Source organism: Ochotona princeps, chromosome X (genome assembly GCF_030435755.1).
Source record: "Ochotona princeps isolate mOchPri1 chromosome X, mOchPri1.hap1, whole genome shotgun sequence".
Classification (NCBI taxonomy): domain Eukaryota; kingdom Metazoa; phylum Chordata; class Mammalia; order Lagomorpha; family Ochotonidae; genus Ochotona; species Ochotona princeps.
In genome coordinates, this window is record NC_080865.1 from 49,409,538 (window position 1) to 49,428,459 (window position 18,922).

Consider the following 18,922-nt stretch of genomic DNA (forward strand, 5'->3'; position numbering starts at 1 on the left):
TGTCCTGACTGTCCTTATGATTTTAGCTGTCTCATCTAATGAACACCCTGGGATGCAGCGGGTGACAGCTCAAGGACTTTGGTTCCTGCCACCTACATGGGCAATCCAGATTGAGGGCTAGGAACCTGGTCCATTCTTAGCTCTTGTGGGCACTTGGTAGTGAACAAGCACATTGATGATCTTTTTGTCTGTGCCTCTACCTTCTTATCTCTTTCTGCCTTTTATAAATAAAAATAAAATACGTGATATAGAGCAATCAGTGGTGATACGAATACTCAAATTTGTGCCTGTGCATGTGGGTGACTAAATCGGAGTGTGGACAGTCTGGAATTGATGGTGACGTTGACATGAGTGTAACTGAACAGAAACTTGAAAAAACAAAACCGGACTTGTTTTCCTCCTATGTATTGAAAAGATCTTGCTGCATGTCTATGACACCTAATTTGTTCTCACCAGAATACCTAATGTAATGCCAATGCTAACCATTAGATTTGCCGACCACCCATGAAAAGAAAACATCAGCCAATTGTAAAAAATACGCATGAAGGCTTTTATTTGAGATCTGCCCTCGGGCCTTTATCCCGTGCATTGGGAAAGAGGAGATCAGAGAAAGATCTGAGGAATTGCAAGGGAACAAAGGCAGGCCAGAGGGACTTGCAGGAGGGTTTTATACCCCTCCAACATGGAAGCTGGCACAAGTTCTGTTTAAGTCCTAATTAGGTAAGGAATGTCAGCCTAGGCTTGTCATTGGCCGGCTGGAGCCCTGCTAGTCCAATGACGTGTCTGGCTCCTGCCGCCCTTTCAGATTTTGGGCTGATGATGGAGTGACATGTTATGTCTGAAATAAGCCCAGCCCCGCTCCTGCACCCGCGGCAGCCATCACTAACAGGTTTTGTTTGGTCAAGGAGTCATAATTTAAAAATAAACAAATGCTGTTTTCCCTACTTCTATGTCTTCTTCTTCTTCTTTTTCTTTTTTTTTCTTTTTTTTTTTTTTGCCGTTACCTCCCTACCCAATACATTTATGGCTTACTCTAAGCAGAATCCTAGTTAAAAATGATGTGGAATGGGGGCGGACACCTTGGTGCAGCAGGCTAGATCTCTGTCTATAGGGCTGGCATCCTATATGGGTGCAGATTTGAATCTTGGTGGCACCATTTCCTATCCAGCTCATGTTTATGGCCTGAGAAAACAGCAGAGGATGGGGCCCCAACCCACCTGGGAGACCAAGAAGAAGGTCTTGGCTTTTAGCTTCTAACTGGGCCAGCCCTGGCAGTTGTGGCTAAAGATTCTTTCCCTTTATCTGCCTTTCTTTTTGTCTCTGTAACTCCATCCTTCAAAAAAATTAAAAAAAAATTCTAAGAAGCCAAAACAAACAAACAAAAAAATCATGGAAAAAAAGAGGCAATAGAACTCAGGAAAGAATTCGAAATAAAAAAAAAAAAAACTGCTTGAGAAATCAATTCAACATCAGAAGAATTGTAAGGTCAACTTGCAAGAGATATTTTTGTATTGTTGTCATGATTTGGCTTTAACTTACTCACTGAAAATCTGTAGGGGTCTGCTTAAAGGACTAGACTCCACACAAAAAGCCACTTTTCTCCAAGAAACGCTAGTATATTTTCAAATAGCTGTGATTTGTAATGAAAAGAAGATAGTCTACATTTCTTTCCAGAACAACTGGTCCATTACTTTGAACAAACATCTGGTAGTGATTTGAAGGGTTTTTTTTTTTTGGCATTTTGAACAAAATACTATGTTATTGCTTATAGATTTCTATTTCATGTTATGGACATTGACAAATACTCATGCATTTATAATTGACACAGATAGTTAATGATATTTCCAGTAGAAATATTTTTGATTATTTTGTTTTGGTGACATTGTTCTCAAAAATTCTAGAATTGTAAGTTCTGAGGTTGAACTGTTTAGTTCAAACTAAAATCTCAATATAATGCTCATTTATAAGCATGGTGGGATTTTTTTTTCTAAAAAATAAAATCAGATATTTTCACTCAAATAATCAAGACTGCAGTTGAACTAGATATCTGGAATTTCCTGCCATTTTTATTTTTAGATATTTTGCCTTGAGAACAGCTGTTATTTTTCATTTAATTAATCATGTTCTTCAATTAGCAAATTCTCTCTGATCTCTGTGATATTAGCTCATTTGGTAGCTTCTTTTGAAGTGATTTGGCACATGCAGTGAGAATTCCAAACATATACATTACTCTCAACTTTTGTTTCTGTGTAAATCTTGACTTTAGCCTGACCAATATGTTGAAAATGTAACTAGGGCCATGAATCTTGTGAAGAAAATATATCAGCTTATCTAACAAATTCCAAATTTTTATTCTATGTATTATTCCTTTTATAAGAAATAACATATGTGTAATTACATACTTTTGAAAAGAAGTAATATAGAGTGGAATACACTACAATTTTAATCAAAGTGAATCACAAAGACTGATCTTTTGCTTTCTGCACATAGTGGATGTGACCATATCATTGTATCTATCTATAGAGTATTTTTTCCTTTGATGTAAATTTTCCACAGGAGACATATGAAATGATGTAGAATTTCACTATTATACTTTCATACTCTTTATCTCTATAATAGGCAAGAAGTTTCAGCGAAGAATGTATATCTAATAGCTTGTTGCCTGTGTTCTTATCATTGACAAATTATGTGAAGTGAATATAGTTTCCAAGGAGTTTCAATTCTGTTCTTCCACCATTATGCTCTTTTACTTTCCTCAGAAGATAAGCAACTATATTAGCCAAGACTATGTTGAATTCATACTAAACCTCATTAATTTAAACTAATTTGATAGAAATGAGGGCCTGAATGGCAGAATATTAAAAAAATAGTTTTGTATACAATACATTAATGGAGAGAGCAGTGCGAAGGAGGAACGTTGCTTTAATGAACAGATAAACATGTAACCTCAATGCCAATTATTTGTCAGAAAATGTAAGCTTAAATATTTGTGCTTTCTTGAGAACATTATAAATGCTTAGCATCCCATGAGGTGTGCTCAATAAAGCCTTTTTATCATAGAAAAGCAATAATCCTTAGATTGATATTTTCTTGCCTGATCCTTTGCTTTGAAGTCAGTTCTTACTCTTTAAATATCTTTTTTTATCTGATATGTGCAATTGCATCATCTATTTTGAGGCTGTTTTCAATTAGATTGTTAATGTTAGACCAAATTTTTTTTAATGCTTCTTGGTGCTGTGTAGCCAACAATGTGGCAAGTTCTTGTTTCTGGGATCACAATCCAGGCAGAGTTTCTATACAACCAATTATGTGCTTGTTCTACTCCAACACACACTTAAAAAAAATAAAACAAGTTTTAACTTAATGAGGTCTAAATAAATGCGTGCAAATAAGGCATCATTATATAAACTGGGCCTTAAGTAGCTGACCATTTAAGGAAGCTCCCAGGATTAAAAATCTGCAAAATGCCTGCTTTCATCAATTTACTGATATCTACAGAGGGGCTTCACTGCTTTAACATATGGTGTTATAACTTCTAGAGCTACCAACACACTAGGAGAAGTCCTATTTTAAATATCATTTATATATGTGTGTGAATATGTCAGATATTATGTATAGGTAGCATTTTTATTGGTTTTCGGAGCATTAGACTGAACTCAGGTTTATTTAATCGTATTTTTAAAAAATATTTATTTTTATTGGAAAGTCAGATTTTTACAGAGAGAAGGAGAGATGGAGAGAGGAAAATTTTCCATCTGTTGGTTCATTCCTCAAGTGGCCAACAACAGCCGGGTCTGAGCTCATCTGATGCCAGGAGTCAGGAGCTTCTTCTGGGTTTCCCAGGTGGGTGCAGTGTCCCAAGGCTTTGGATCATCCTCAGCTGCTTTTCCAGGCCACAAGCAGGTTGCTGGATGGGAAGTGGAGCAGTTGGGATATGAACTGATGCCCATATGGGATCCTGGAGCATGCTAGGTGAGGATTTAGCTACTAGGTAATGCGGCTGGGCCCTATTTAATCATTATTGACTCCTTTAAGTGTAATAGAGGAAGCACTGAAGATTATTCATGTCATTTGATGTTTTATTTTCTCCTAGACTTTTAAACTTTGGCATTCTCCAACACATATTCTTAATTTTTTTCTCTAGGTGTATTCATTTTCCTCATGATTGTGTCCTGTGTCATGGATTTAAATGCAATCTATATACTGAAAATTCTTGAGTAAATTTATCTAGATAGAACTATCCCTTTCAACTTCAGACTCAAATAATCAAATGGATTCTATGCTTCAAACGTTGAAATGGTTTTCTTTTTTTTTTTTAAAGATTTATTTATTTTTATTACAAAGTCAGTTGTACGGAGAGGAGGAGAGACAGAGAGGAAGATCTTCCATCCGATGATTCACTCCCCAAAGAGAGCGCAACGGCCGGGTGCTGTGCCAATCCGAAGCCAGGAACCTGGAACCTCCTCCAGGTCTCCCACACAGGTGCAGAGTCCCAAGGCTTTGGGCCATCCTTGACTGCTTTCCCAGGCCACAAGCAGGGAGCTGGATGGGAAGTGGAGCTGCTGGGATTAGAACCGGTGGCCATATGGAATCCTGGCGTGTTCAGGGTGAGGACTTTAGCCGCTAGGCCATACCGCTGGGCCCTGAAAATGGCTTTCAATTTCACCTAGAGGAAGAAGCTGTCTGTATAACTCTCGGCATTACTATTTTAACTTTACTTTTAAAGATTTGTTTATTTATTTGAAAATCATAACTACAGAGGAGATACATATAACACACATTCACACACACAATGAGGGAAGGAGGAGGGAGGGAGGGAGAGAAAGAGAGATAAATGATTCTTCATTATCTACTAATTCAATCCCCAGATGGTCACAGATACCAGGGCTGAGCCAGGATGGAGTCAGGAGTGAGGTGCTTTGAAATGCTTCATCAGGGTCTTCAGTTTGGTGCCTGATCCAAACTACTAGGGCCATCATTCTTTGCTTTTCCCAGGACATCAGTAGGGGCTGGATCAAATGCCTGGCAGTTGCAGGTGGAGACTTTACCTGCTACCGCAAAATCCAGCCACTAAACTTGTATTTGAAGTGCTATTCCTAGACAACTCAGTTTTAGGCATTTGTTCTTCCTGTTCCTAGAGTGCAGTATACATGCTCTTATATAAGGTGTTTGTGTTACTTGTACACGGCCTAAATACTTGCCTGGTACTCCTGGTGGGTAAATATTTCACTTTCTCCAAGTCCTTTATTTTCTAATGGTGTTTTTTTTTTCTTCTGATCTGTTTATTTAAAATACCAACACGTGGGCCTGGGGCAGTGGGGCAATGGTTAAAGCCTTATAAATCATTTGACAAAAATTGATACAGTGTTTGATATAAAGCTAAAGACTGATTTAACTTTAGCCTAGCTTTTCCCAAACTTAACTAAAAATGATATCTTATTATTCCAGCAATATATATTGACATGATTTAAAATTTTAGTTTATTCTAACACACTTTCAGAAAAACTCAGCAAACAAAATCTACCAACAGGGAGGCTGAGTCAAGCTGAAGGCAAGAAGTCATAAGTTCCGTTAAGGTCTCCCCTTTGCATGACAAGGGACGAGTCATTCAAAGTGATGTAAAGCAACATCAAAGGGTGCTTGAGCTGTTCTCCGCTGCTTTCTCAGGCAAATCATCGGGGAGCTGGATTGGAAGCCAGGTAGCAGGACTCTAACCAGATAATTGATATTGCATTAAAATTAGCAGCTAAACCCGCTGTGTCAGAATGCAAACCACTGTTTCCTCACAGAAATCAAGGAATTACCAGATATGTAGAAGAAAAATGGACTTACAAAAAATAAGATTCAGGGCCCAGTGGCTAACGTCCTTGCCTTGCATGCGCTGAAATCCCATATGTGTGCCATTCATGTCCCTGTGGCCCTGTTCCCCATCCAGCTCCTTACTTGTGGGCTGTGTAAGCAAGCAGTGGAGGTGGGACCCTGTACCTATGTGGGAGATCCGGAAGAGGCTGCAGGCTCCTGGTTTAAGATTGGCTCAGTTCCTTCAAGAAAGAGAAACCTTCAAGTGCCAGGCAGTACTTCAGACATCTGATGACTTCTACTTCTACCAGGAACCTCTAGAACCCCTACTCCTGCAGTTACTACGCCCCCTTTCAGCTTGAAGAAGCTAGAGCGGTCATCGTCCCTTTATCCCTATTCACTCCTTTGTTTGGAAATGTGAGGAGTTAGATAGGATGATAGGTAGTCAGGGTCTCTGGTTCCTGGTGAAGCTACCCTGTCTATGCTGACCATTCAGGAGTAAAGAAGAATCGAGTACAAGAAGGCCTGGCTAAGAGAAAATCAACTCAAGCCAGCTTTTCAAAAGGACTCTTAATAACCCTTCCCTCCATTCCCATCCACTTAAATGTAAATTTTTTTTTTAACCAAACCATTGACCAGTTTCTTTTGCAGGACTAGAAGCGTCCCTCCATCTCCCATTCTTCCCGCCAGGCTGCAACCACTGCCAAGAGAAAACAGCTCCTAGAAGTCATAGAGAACAATGCCCCTCTTCCTTTACATACAACAAAAGGGAGGAATGTAAGGAGTTATTCGAATATCCCAACCTGGACCCAGCGCCATTCCTTCTTCCTCACAGCTCGCAAAATTCCCGCCGGCCTAGCTATCCACCAACCGGATGTAACCTGGCATTCCACCTGAGAATCCCACCCCAATCTTCCAGCCCCTTCCCCAACTCCGCCCACTCACCAATCATCCCTAGGCATTCACCTGCAGGCACCAATCCCCTGGGGGCCTGGCCTCAATCCCTCCCATTCCCCACCCCCTACACCTGGCAGACAAAAAAGCCCCCCAGGTGTGGCTCGCTCTCTGGTCTCTCTGGTCTCTCCCTCTCTCTCTCTCTTCTCTCTCTTGCTCTTCTTTGCTCTCCCCTCTTCCTCCGGCCTCCCTTCCCCCCTCCCCTTCCCCTCCCCCTTCACCCTGTTTCTGCCCTGCTGGAATAAACCTCGTAAGATACAAAAAAAAAAAAAAAAAAAAAAAGATTGGCTCAGTTCCAACGTTGGGGCCATTTGGGGTGTGAATTAGCGTACAGAAGATATTCTTTTCTGTCTCTCTCCTCTTTGTGTATCTGGCTTTCCAATAAAAATAAATAAATCATTAAAAGTATTTAAAGTGTGCATTTTTCTTATTTCGTAATAGTAATTAATTTTCTCATTAAAGTATGCATAAGGAACAAAGGAAATAATTTCTTTGTTAGTGCTGAGAGTGTATCTTGAAGTGGATGCCACTAGCATAGATGCATGAGTTCTGGTCCTCTTTCTTTAAAATGAATATAAATTACAATTAATTTTAATGGAAAAAGTTTCCTCGAATGAGGAACTATGTCATATTTAAGGGACAATTTTGGAAATTTCTCAAGCACTGTGCATAATTTTTTTTGAAAAGGCATAATTTGGACTATTACAAAGTGCACAGCTCTGGATTTCAATAAGCTTAATGTTTTACCTGTAAGGGATATTTCAGAATAGTTTCCTGTTATGATTAGAAATCTAAAAAGATCAGCTTTAAAATTATCTTAAAATCTTTCCCAATCTTTAGAATCAGGAATTTAGCGGGATGTGGACTGGAGACCTTCATGTTAAATAAGCTTCCAGCTGGTTTTGGTGTATCTAAAGGCTTTAGAAGCAGCATATTATATAATCCTTAAATTTTCTTCCAAATCTCTTGCTATAATATTATAAATGGCTTCAGTATCAAGATTTGGCAGATAAGTAGTTTGAATTCTTAATCCATATGGATTCTGATTAATTGAACTTTAAATATAATAAATGTCTTCCGGAAGTACTTTAATAATTTTAAAGGCTTTTAAGGCTTAACAACAGGTTGGAAGTATGACAGAAGCAATCTGAAAATGACATTTAAAGGCAAATTGAATTTTCTTCTTGCAGCTGATATAGATCTCAGGTGTATGACTACAGGACATTGTTTGCCTTCACCTGTCACCAGATATGAAATAAAAATACGATTCAGAAAATTGTTAATGTAGTTGACTTTAATCGATTTGATTTTTAAAAGTATTTACTTTCTTTTTATGATAGCTAACATAAATGTTACTTGTTCTCAACATTCAAAAGTATACAAGAACATCCTAAACTCCTGAACCATGGCTTTGCCTATGTTCACCAAGGTATTTGATTTGAGTTTCAACACAGGCAATTCTCTTAATGGCCACCTCTATAGACATTAGAATATTAAAGAGAACCAGAACTAGACAGTAGTAAAATAAGTAAAAACAGATTTTAGTTTTCAACCTATACAAAAGGTAAAAAGTTACATGAGTACAGAACTGAGCTCAATTCCTTAAAAAAAAGGGGGAGTGGGAGGGTGTGGAGGTAGAGTGGAGGATTCACCTCCAAGAAACAGGCTGAGAATCAAAAGATCGAAAATCACTAAGAGGAATGTCCCTGATAGTGGGAACTGTTATCATGGAGAATTCTAACAGAATTCTTCCTGAAGTCAGTTGAGGATGATCTAATATTAAGGGTTGAGGGTGGGGAAGTTAAGGCGATTAATTCACCACCTACTGAAAATGATCACATATCCAGGTTTAGGAGTTTCTCTAAACTGAATTAGCAAGATGCTTGGTCAAACTGCGTAAAATAAACCTTATTAGAGTAGACTCCAGGTCAAGCCTAGAGGGTGTAGAGAAATCCCATTAAAATGTATTTAAGATTCTGAGTATACAATTTTTTTTTTTGCCTTGTTAGAGTTATAAGCCTGTTTGGACTAGCCTAAAATTCGCCAAGTTCAGTAAAGATTATGCTTCAATACTATAAACTGCTAAATATAAAAATGAAAATAGATACGTGACAGCTGAATAGTACCCTATAGCCATTTTAAGGGGTATAGCAGCCGGTTGTGAATAAACCAAACTAGAAATGTCACTGAAGTAATCACAGGATGTGGTTAAGAACTTGCATTTTCCAACATATTGGTCACTCAATACCATGTCAGTTAACTCCATAATGTTGCAAAGGATGACTTTTATCAAAGAGAAAATAACAAATGGTGGCAAAGATGTGGAGCATATGGAATTCATGTTTAGTGCTAGTGGAAATTAAAGTCACTTCAGAGATTCTTAATAAAATTAAAAATAGGTTTATTGTATCATCTACCTATCTAACTTTTGGGTATATTTCTCTATATAAAAGAGATTAAATTAGTGTATAAAGGAGAAACTGGCATTGCTATATTAATTACAGCCATATTCAAAATTGCCAAGACACAAAATCCACTTAAATGTCTATCATTGGATGAATGGATAAGAAAAATGATGTATATACATATACCATTCCACAATATATGTTTACTTCAGACTGTCATGTTGTGTATGTTAAATGCATACAATGTCATTTGTCAAATTAAAAAGAAAAATTAAGAAATCCCTCCAAGTGTACTCCCCTCACCCATCTATGTACAGTGATTTACCAGTGTAGTTTCAGCTGCTTTTCTTTGGTATGGGTTTTTTCTGCATGTTTTCTTGGACTTGATTGTTCAAAATCTTGTAACTGAGACTACCCTTGCTCAAAATGTGCCCTTTTTTGGTCATGTCTTCTATAGATGTGTATTTGTGGTTCTGTGGCATCCAATCACTTGCCTGCAGAGACATGGTAGATTAGGTCTCCTTTTGATAGTCATTTTTATATTTTCTGGATTCTAGAAAGTGACATTTCTCCCATTTTCTCAATACTCATTTCTTGCAAACACTCATGTTATGTGTACAGGTCCTGTACTCAGTTCCACAGTTTCATTTCCTATTTTCTACATTGCTTTCCTTGGAAAGTCCTAAGATTCACTAATAGTTCTTGACTAGTTTGCAAGAGTATCAGCTACTGCCAAGTGTTATCCCTCAGGATAACAATGGGTGCTTGAACTCAAATACTTATATTGCTAACTTAAAAACACCCCCTCGCCCAGCCAAGTGGTGGACATTCAAGTTAGAACAAAGATAATAGAGATCATGAGCCCGGCGCTGTGGCCTAGCGGCTAAGGTTCTTTCCTTGAATGCACCAGGATCCCAGATGGGCACTGGTTCTGATCCTGGCAGCTCCACTTCCCATCCAGCTCTCTGCTTGTGGCCTGGGAAAGCAGTCAAGGACAGCCCAAAGCCTTGGGACCCTGCACCTGCATGGGAGACCTGGAGGAGGTTCCTGGTTCCTGGCTCCTGGCTTTGGATTGGCGCAGCACCGGCTGTTACGGTCACTTGGGGAGTGAATCATCGGACAGATCTTCCTCTCTGTCTCTCCTCCTCTATGTATATTTGACCTTGCAATAAAAATAAATAAATCTTAAAAAAGATAATAGAGATCATAACTCAAAAATACCCCCTCGTAATCATAATTGCAATTCTTGCCACAAGAGAAATTGTCTTTTAATCCACTTCAATTGGGCCCGGCGGCATGGCCTAGTGGCTAAAGTCCTCACCTTGAACACGCCAGGATTCCATATGGCCACCGGTTCTAATCCCGGCAGCTCCACTTCCCATCCAGCTCCCTGCTTGTGGCCTGGGAAGGCAGTCAAGGACGGCCCAATGCATTGGGACCCTGCACCCATGTGGGAGACCTGGAAGAGGTTCCAGGTTCCCGGCTTCAGATCGGCACAGCACCCGGCCGTTGCGGCTCACTTGGGGAGTGAATCATCGGACGGAAGATCTTCCTCTCTGTCTTTCCTCCTCTGTGTATATCTGACTTTCCAATAAAAATAAAAAAAAATCCACTTCAATTGGCATTTGTTTGTTTTCTAGCAGATGCTCTAACAGATGGTACAATAGTCTTTAGAGTTTAAGCTAAAGAAGTAAGGGAAAGCATAGGGAATCTTGCTTTTGAGTTACTTGTGGGGAGATATACAAAGAGTATCCCTGCTCTGCACATGCAGTATCGATTTGAACAATATTTGGGCCACCTATAAACACTAATCCATGCATTTCTTTGTTTTTCATGTTTTTAATATGCATGAATGCAATTGATACATTGAATGAAATAGTTTCATATGATAAGAACTGCATATACAATTAGCAAGATCTAAAGTTGGAAATGTGGAGGATCTGGCTTTGTGGCACAGTGGCTTAAACCATTGTTTGTAATAGCAGCATTTCATATGAGAGTGCCAGTTTGAGTCCTGGCTACTCTGCTTCTAATGCAGACCTTTGCTAATGCATCTTGGAAGACAGTAGAAAGTGAACCAAATGCTTTAACCCCTGCCACCCATGTGGCAGAGGAAGATGTTGTTACTTGCTCATAGATTACAGCCCAGTCCAGCCCAGCCCTGTTGGATGTTGTGGCTGTATCATGAGTGAACCAAGCGGATAGAAGATCTTTGTGTGTGTCTCCTCTGTCTCTCCCGCTAACTCTGTTTTGTTGTTTGTTTCTGCTTTTCAAACAAATGAATACATCTTAAAAACAAAATAAATAAAAGAAGTTGTAAATGTAGAAAAGCACTGTGGATCGTCTAGAATTTTATGTTTCACGTATATGAAACAAGGGCAATTGAGGTTTTACAGCTGTTAGTTACATGGTTACAATGAATTTTTATGATAACTTTCAAAAACATTCTTTTGTTTAGAAAGTATCAGTTGGGGATATCTGCCATTGAGGTTGAAAGATCGATTAGGATCTTTGCACTTCTTTAGGGTCCAGATGATGTGGGCCTATGTTGGGTAAATAGAAATAAAAAACAAGCAAGACTTGGATGTGAGGCCTTGCAGAGTAACGGTTAAATGTATTGATCTGAGCTAGACTCCCTGTATTTGAATCCTGGATTCTTCATTTAATAGCTGTGATTAGAATGATTACTCATTTTCTTTGTGTCTAGTTTTCAGCATATGTAAGTTGAATAATGAAGTGATTATTATCATATGGGATCTTTATCAGGACAAAAATATTTAATAAACACAGATATTCTAAAAATCTAAATATATGTAGGGAAAGTTCAGCACATTAGTTTGAATTGTGAAGGACCAATGAGAGAAAATAAATATTCTGACTCCTAGATTTCTATTGTTATGTGATTGTGCAAATGGTGTAGTTGTTCACTGACTTGAGAAAAGAAATGACTATACTAGCCAGTGCTTGCCTGGCAGAAGCCAGTAGCCTGGAACTCCAATCAGGTTCCCCATGTGGGTGGCAAGGTCCCCAGCATTTGGGTAAATCTTCTGTTGTCTTTGTTAGGAGTTGGATTAGGAATGGAACAGCTAACACATACTGGCAAACCAGGGTAGGGGGCGGGTCTGGTGGGGGTTATTGGGGTCGCCCCGACTAGGCTGCAGCTCCCACTGGTTGATGTAAGGGCCGAGTATGTGCTGGGCAGAACCAGACTGGACTGCAACACCCATTGGTTCCAGTGCAACTCAGGACTGAAAACAGAACCAACCCAGCAATTGCAACCACCAGCTGATTGGGGTGATGGACTGTGGCAGGCCCTGTGCTTGCTAGAACATACAAGAATCTGGTCTGGGAATACCTCAAGGTTTCTTTGGAGATCTCCCCAATCGAACTGCTGGACTCAGAACTCTAACCAAGAAAAGACAGAAGACAGAACAAATCAATCATTCATCTTAGCTATATGTTGGCAGCGAAATATGGGGCAAACGCAGACTTTATGATGGACCATGTCAATCAGTGGACGACCTCATTGAGCGAAACTGGCAGCGATTCATAACTGGAGAACTATTAAAACCTCTTGAGCAGATATCTCAGAGCATGCCCCACATCTGGGACTTGGGGTGGGCGGGAAACCGGGTGGGGCTTCTCCCTCAATATCCCCCTTTACCTCAGATACATGATGGAAACAATATGGACATAATAGTATTACCCACTTCCCTATACCCCCTGAACTTTTTTTTAAACCGTAATTAACTATGTAAAGATTGTCAACAACAATACAATAAAATAAATTAAAAAAAAAAAGAAAGGAATGGAGCAGCTAGAACTTAACTGCTTGAGCCACAATGCTGGTCCTTGTAGTCTATTTTGCTACCAAGTTGTGGAGTGTCTTTAGGGCCCCAGCCATGTGAATCTGAAGGGCCTTCGGCTTCCTAGAATAGGAAACAATCCAGAAGTGACCTAATTGTCAGTGTGGCACCCACTGTCACAGGCTATGCTTTAGGGAATAGAGTGAATGTGGTGTCAGTCCCTTCTGGATAGAGCCATATGTGAATTGTCCACTTAGCTTTATTTATCAGGCTTCTAGGTCATATAGTCCTCCTATAGTGCGGAGTGTTAAGGTAAGATTTTGTTGCAGAAGAACTCCACTGAAATTCTCTTGCTTTCTTTGTTTCCTATAACTGGAATTCACTGTGATTGTGGGTCAAGAATTTTTGTTGCTGGGTTTGTTCATCTCTGCATATTATCATCCTAGGTCTCAGAATCCTACTGTATTCTCTTATTGAGACTCAGTGTTCTTCCTCAGGCAGTTATCTTGGAATTCAGCTGTTTTGCTGTTTGATTCTTTCCTACACAAGGTACTTCTGTTTGGTCATCTTAAGAAAAAAACAAGGCAATCTTTCTTGACAGTTTTCTTGAACATTTTATTCAGTTGTCTTCCTAGATCTAAATATGAAATTGGCCAGCATCTTTATTTTCTTTTATGTATTATTTGGTTCCTGTAGTTGCATGACTATCTTCACAGGTCTCATAAAATATCTATTATGTAACAAACTCCTATAGGTTTTGTACTTTAAATGATACACATTAATTACCTCACAATTTCCTATAGGTCAGAAGCCTAGCCTAGTTTGTAATCTAAATTACTGTCTTCTTTCTGTCTGGTGACCACGCCTCAATCTCTGTGCCTCTAACTGTACCTAGATCCTTGCCATGTAACTTGTCTACATATGTGGCTCGAAGTATGACTTCTTCCTTCTTCGTCACCATTAAGGGCTCCTGTGGCAAAGTTAAATCCATGCAGGATAATTTTCCTTTTGATTAACCCAAAGACCTTAATTCATCTGAAAAATCCCCTAGTTTTTTCTATATAGTTTGAAAATATACTTAACTGAATATTTTAGTTTTCTTTGTTCTTTTTTGTATTGTATATTCTTATTTAATTTTGTATTGTATACATTTTATTTTTGACACTCTTTACATATTTGTTTAGGGCACAAAGGGTCAAGGGCTTTAGGAAAGTGGGTGAGACCATTGTCTTGGCATTTTCTTTTTTGCTTCCTGTATCTGGGGGAAGGGGAGATATAAGGGGAGAAGCCACAGCCAGCTTTCCAACTATCCCAGGGTCCCAGATGTGGGGCACGCTCTGAGGGTCCTGCTCAGGTCATTTTCATAGTTCAACAGTTCTGTATTGCTGCCAATCTTGCCAGTCCAATCACAATGAAATTTTTCCAGATTCCACCGGCTGACATAGTTCACATTAGAATCTCCATTTGCCCAGGTATTCACTGCCAACTCTTTGCTGGGGTAATTGATCAATTTGTTCTGTCCTCTGTTACGGTACCAGGTGTCCTCTGCAGGTTCCAGTGTACTGTCATATCCTCCATGTGCATCTGGATATGCTGTCTACTGCTCCGTCTAAGCCACTGAGGAGGCCCAGCTCTAACACATGTACTCCACGGTCAGACCATGGAACCTGCATTTTCCTCCATGGTTGGAGTTCCAAGTCCAGGGATTCAGTTGTGGAGATTCCCAAAGAAACTTCATCTGAGGTGATCCCAGATTTGATTATTTTGTGTGCATGCCAATACAGGGTCTGGCAAAATGCGTCGCCCAAATAGGCCGATATGCACACTGTTAGTTGCAAGTGCTGAGTCAGTGGTCTCCAGCCCTATCTTCTACACAAACTAATGGATGTTGCAGTCCAGCCCAATCCTGTCCATCGCACACTGGGCCCTCGTGCAAACCAGTGGGAGCTATAGCCTAGTCAGGGCAACCTGCAATAACCCCTACCAGGCCCACCAGTAGGTATCCCTGGTTCTGTGCTTGCCAATTATGTACAGCAGACTGATCCAGTCTGTCCCACATCCCATTCAGCTCTCATATGTGTCATGGACAGTGAAGCCTAGTTCAACCCAACCAGCTCCACTATCCAGCACACACATGTGCTGGCAGGCGCCACTCTCTGTCTAGCCATGCCCGTCCCAGTCCTGGTTTTCATTCTCATCAGTCAGAGTGGTAACTCAAGAGGGGAGTGTTCACTGTTTTCCTACTGAATCCACTTGTGCACCTTGATCTTGCACTCTCCAGGTGGTACTGCAACTTAGCTTGACAATGTTTCCCCCCACCCCCTCCCCTCCGTGCCAGCATCTGCTAGCTGATGTTGTGGCAAAGCCCAACCAACTCTCACTGCCTCTAACTTGTGCATATGCCAGTAGGTAGTCTGCCTAGCCTGGCTTGTCCCTGATCAGCCTGTATGAAGGTCTACAGCTGTTGTAGTCCTGCCCAGTCTGGTCTGTTCCCAATCCCAGCTCTCAAGCTCACTAGTGGTAATAGTGCTCCAGGAGGGGATCTCCCTGCAGCACTCCCCTACTGGATTCGCCCAATCTCCTCTGGGTCTCATGTGTGCTGGTTGCATGCTGTGGCTGTCTGGTATGGCCAACTTGACCTCAATGTTTTCCAGTGGGTGCTGTACCCTGGCCCTGCCTGGCGCATCCCTAGTTCTAGCTTTGCTGCTGGGGAGTACAGCCAAGCCAGGACAGCCAGCCCCCAGTGTGAACTGGCTGATAGTGTGGCCTGACCTGGCGTGACCCACACACCATTCTGGCTCTGGGATTTGCCAGTGGTTGATATGAACTTACCCAACCTTGCCTGTCCCTGACCTGAACAAAGGTAAGCCCATGGGTACCGTAACCTGGCCTGATCTGGGCTGCTCCCTTTCTTGATTCTTGTGCTCCCTTGCAGGGACTGTGTCCCGACAGAGAAGTTGCCAAGCTCCTCCATTAGAACTTCTCGCAATACCAGACCCCTTGCACACCGGTGGGTTCATGGGCCAACTCTGCTTAGTCTACCTCTTGTTCTAGCAGGAACAGTGACCTTTTCTGACTGACCCTCACAGATTCAAGTTCTTATTTCTGAGTGCTACAGTCTAGCCAATCCTGGTCCATACGCAGACAGAGCTCACACATGGGTTAGCAGGAACAGAAACCTAGCCCAACCCATCCTACACCCATCCTGGTTCTCATAAGCTTCAAAGGGTGCTGGAGTCTAGCCCAGTATTGGATGCCCCAGACCCAATCCACACCCTTGCCTATGGAGACTTCATCCATCTCCAGACTAGACTGCATGCCCCACTCTGGGCCCTGCGGTCACCAGTAGGACCCACAAGCAAGCCAGGGTGTCCCTGTAACCCCTCAAATAGGCCTGTTCCTAGCTATAGATCTTGCACCTGCCAGTGGTTGCTCAGACCCAGCTTGGCATAGCCCCTCCCCTGCCTAAGCCTTTGCCGTTGGATGCTGCAGCCTGGCCTGCCTCAGCCAATCCCCAGTCCTAACTCTTGCTGGTGGGTGCTGCAGCCTGGCCCTGCTCAGTCCACTCTCATCCCTGGCTCATGCAAACCTGCAGGTGTGGCAGCCTAGCCTGGCGTGACCTGCATTCCAGCCTGGTTTCTGCACTTGCCAGTGGGCTATGGTTGCTTGGCCCCATAGAGGAGGAGAGACAGAGAGAAAGATCTTCTGTCTGGTGAATCACTCTCCAAGTGACCGCATGACCAGCGCTTTGCCTATCCAAAGCCAGAAGCCAGGAACCTCCTGTAGGTCTACCCACGTGGGTGCAGAGTCACAAGGCTTTGGGCCGTCCTTGTCTGCTTTCCCAGGCCACAGGCAGAGAGCTGATGGGAAGTGGAGCTGCCGGGATTAGAACCGGCACCCATATGGGCTCCTGGTGCTTTCAAGTCGAGGACTTTAGCCACTAGGCCACAGCGCCGGGCCTGGACTTTAACTTTTAACAAATATAAAGGATTACCATCGTTTAGGATCTTGGATTTTGATAGGCTTGTATATTTTAGAAACAGGAATACTTGCCATTAAGGGTGAAACCTTGTTATCTCAATATATTCTAATGAGTTATTATTTTGAATTCTATTAATCTATCAATTAAAAAATATAGCACAAGTTCAACTTCATTTTAAATTCTGGGAGAACGAAAAATAAAAAAGTTAGGTGATAAACCTACTGGTATACAAGATGCCATGAGCACATGGCTCACCTTCTGGAATTAACAGACACCATTTATGTGCATTCTATGCTTAACAGTATGTTGTTTAAGAATACATTCTTTGGGGCCTGCTGATCAAGGTCAAACTGAAGTTATGTTTCTTACTAGTCATGAAACATCATGGTTACTGCTATATCTTGGCTACTGTTGCTGCAGAGGAACTATTAAAATCAGATAATTATAGAATACTTTTCCTTATTTTTGAAAGTTGTTTTGCATATTTTAATATTAGTATTAGGAGCTGTGAACAGGACCTTACCTAGGTCATACAAACTAATCACAGGTTATGCTGAGGATTGTGCACAAGTCTGTGTAAATATTCTTCATTGGTAAGGCAGATGGAGCCTTTCCAAGACGCAGGAATGAGCACTGATGGACCTGATGTTTTTAGAATGGTCATAGTCTAGCGTTGCAGAATGCAATGTCCTTTACCAGGTCCCTTGTAGATGTGGTATCTAACTTCACCAGTTCCAGCACTTCAGGACTCAGAGAGGGTAATTTACGTAGGTCACACATGGTGTTTGCAAGTTATACTGGAGATTGTGCACTAGTAGATGCAGGTCTGGAATATAGAACTGCATATTGGTTCTGCCTCAAGTCCCAAGGTTGAATATAGATTGTAGGGTTTATACAACAAAAAGCCACAGTCTCAGAGCTACCTGATGCAGAAAGGACTGTTCCTAGTTCCCACAAGGAAGGTGTGGATGATGCTGGGCTTATGCACTGTTCACCAGTAACTTGCACCAAATGGTGCAGAACAAAACTTGCTCAGTTCTGGTCCTTTGAGTTTATGTATTGACTGCTACTGGTTCCAAGCCCCAAGAAGCAGAGGGGATTTCCTAGATCATGCAGAGCAGGTGAGTATGGCTCCAAGGTTTTTGCCAAATAATCCTGCAACTGAATGGTCCAGAGAGCTTCCTCTTGGTCCTGTGGAGCACACTGGCTCTGGCTTTTTGGTCTTTGGGTAACAATGGGCTCCTTGCTGACCCCTTAATACAGAATAGAGTTAAGCAGCCAAGGCTGAGGATTGGTGGTGGGAGGAATCAATGTGAATTCATTTTTTTGTTTGTTTGTTTGTTTTTTGGGGGACCAAAAATGATACTTGAATTCTAGTCAGCTTTCTAGGCTTGATTTAAAACCAATGAAGGCTGTGGATTGTTCTGGAGTCAGGTGGCGATCGTGCCTGCTACAGAGATTCACTCGGTTGGATGGTGTCCTGTAGCTGGTGACCAGGGTAGGAAATCTGCTGCATTTCATAGTCTTGTGCTGTTTTTTAAAATTATTTTTCGCATTGTTTTATTTTTGAACCAAATATATCTCTAAATCTTGTTGAAATTTTGTCTTGTCCTTGTTGTTTTGGTTCACCTCTGTGTTAGAGGTGAGTGCAAGGCCACTCTTCACATAGCCATTTTGTAACCATCCTATAGCATGTCGCTTAACATTCTAATTTGGTTATTAGAATAGTTTGCTTTGGGTCCTTACACTAAAAGTATAAATAGTGTGCATTCTGTGTTTATAGTATTGGAGCATTTGTAGTTTTTGTGATTCATCATTTTCACATTCTGATATTTTCTAATCACTCTTTGTTACTTGCATTTCAGATTTAGGAAATCCCTTTAGAGTTTTTTATAAGACAGGTTGGATGATGCGTAAGTCTTCTAATCTTTTTGTTTCTCTGGTAATGTTTTAATCTCTTCCTCAAGTCTGAATAA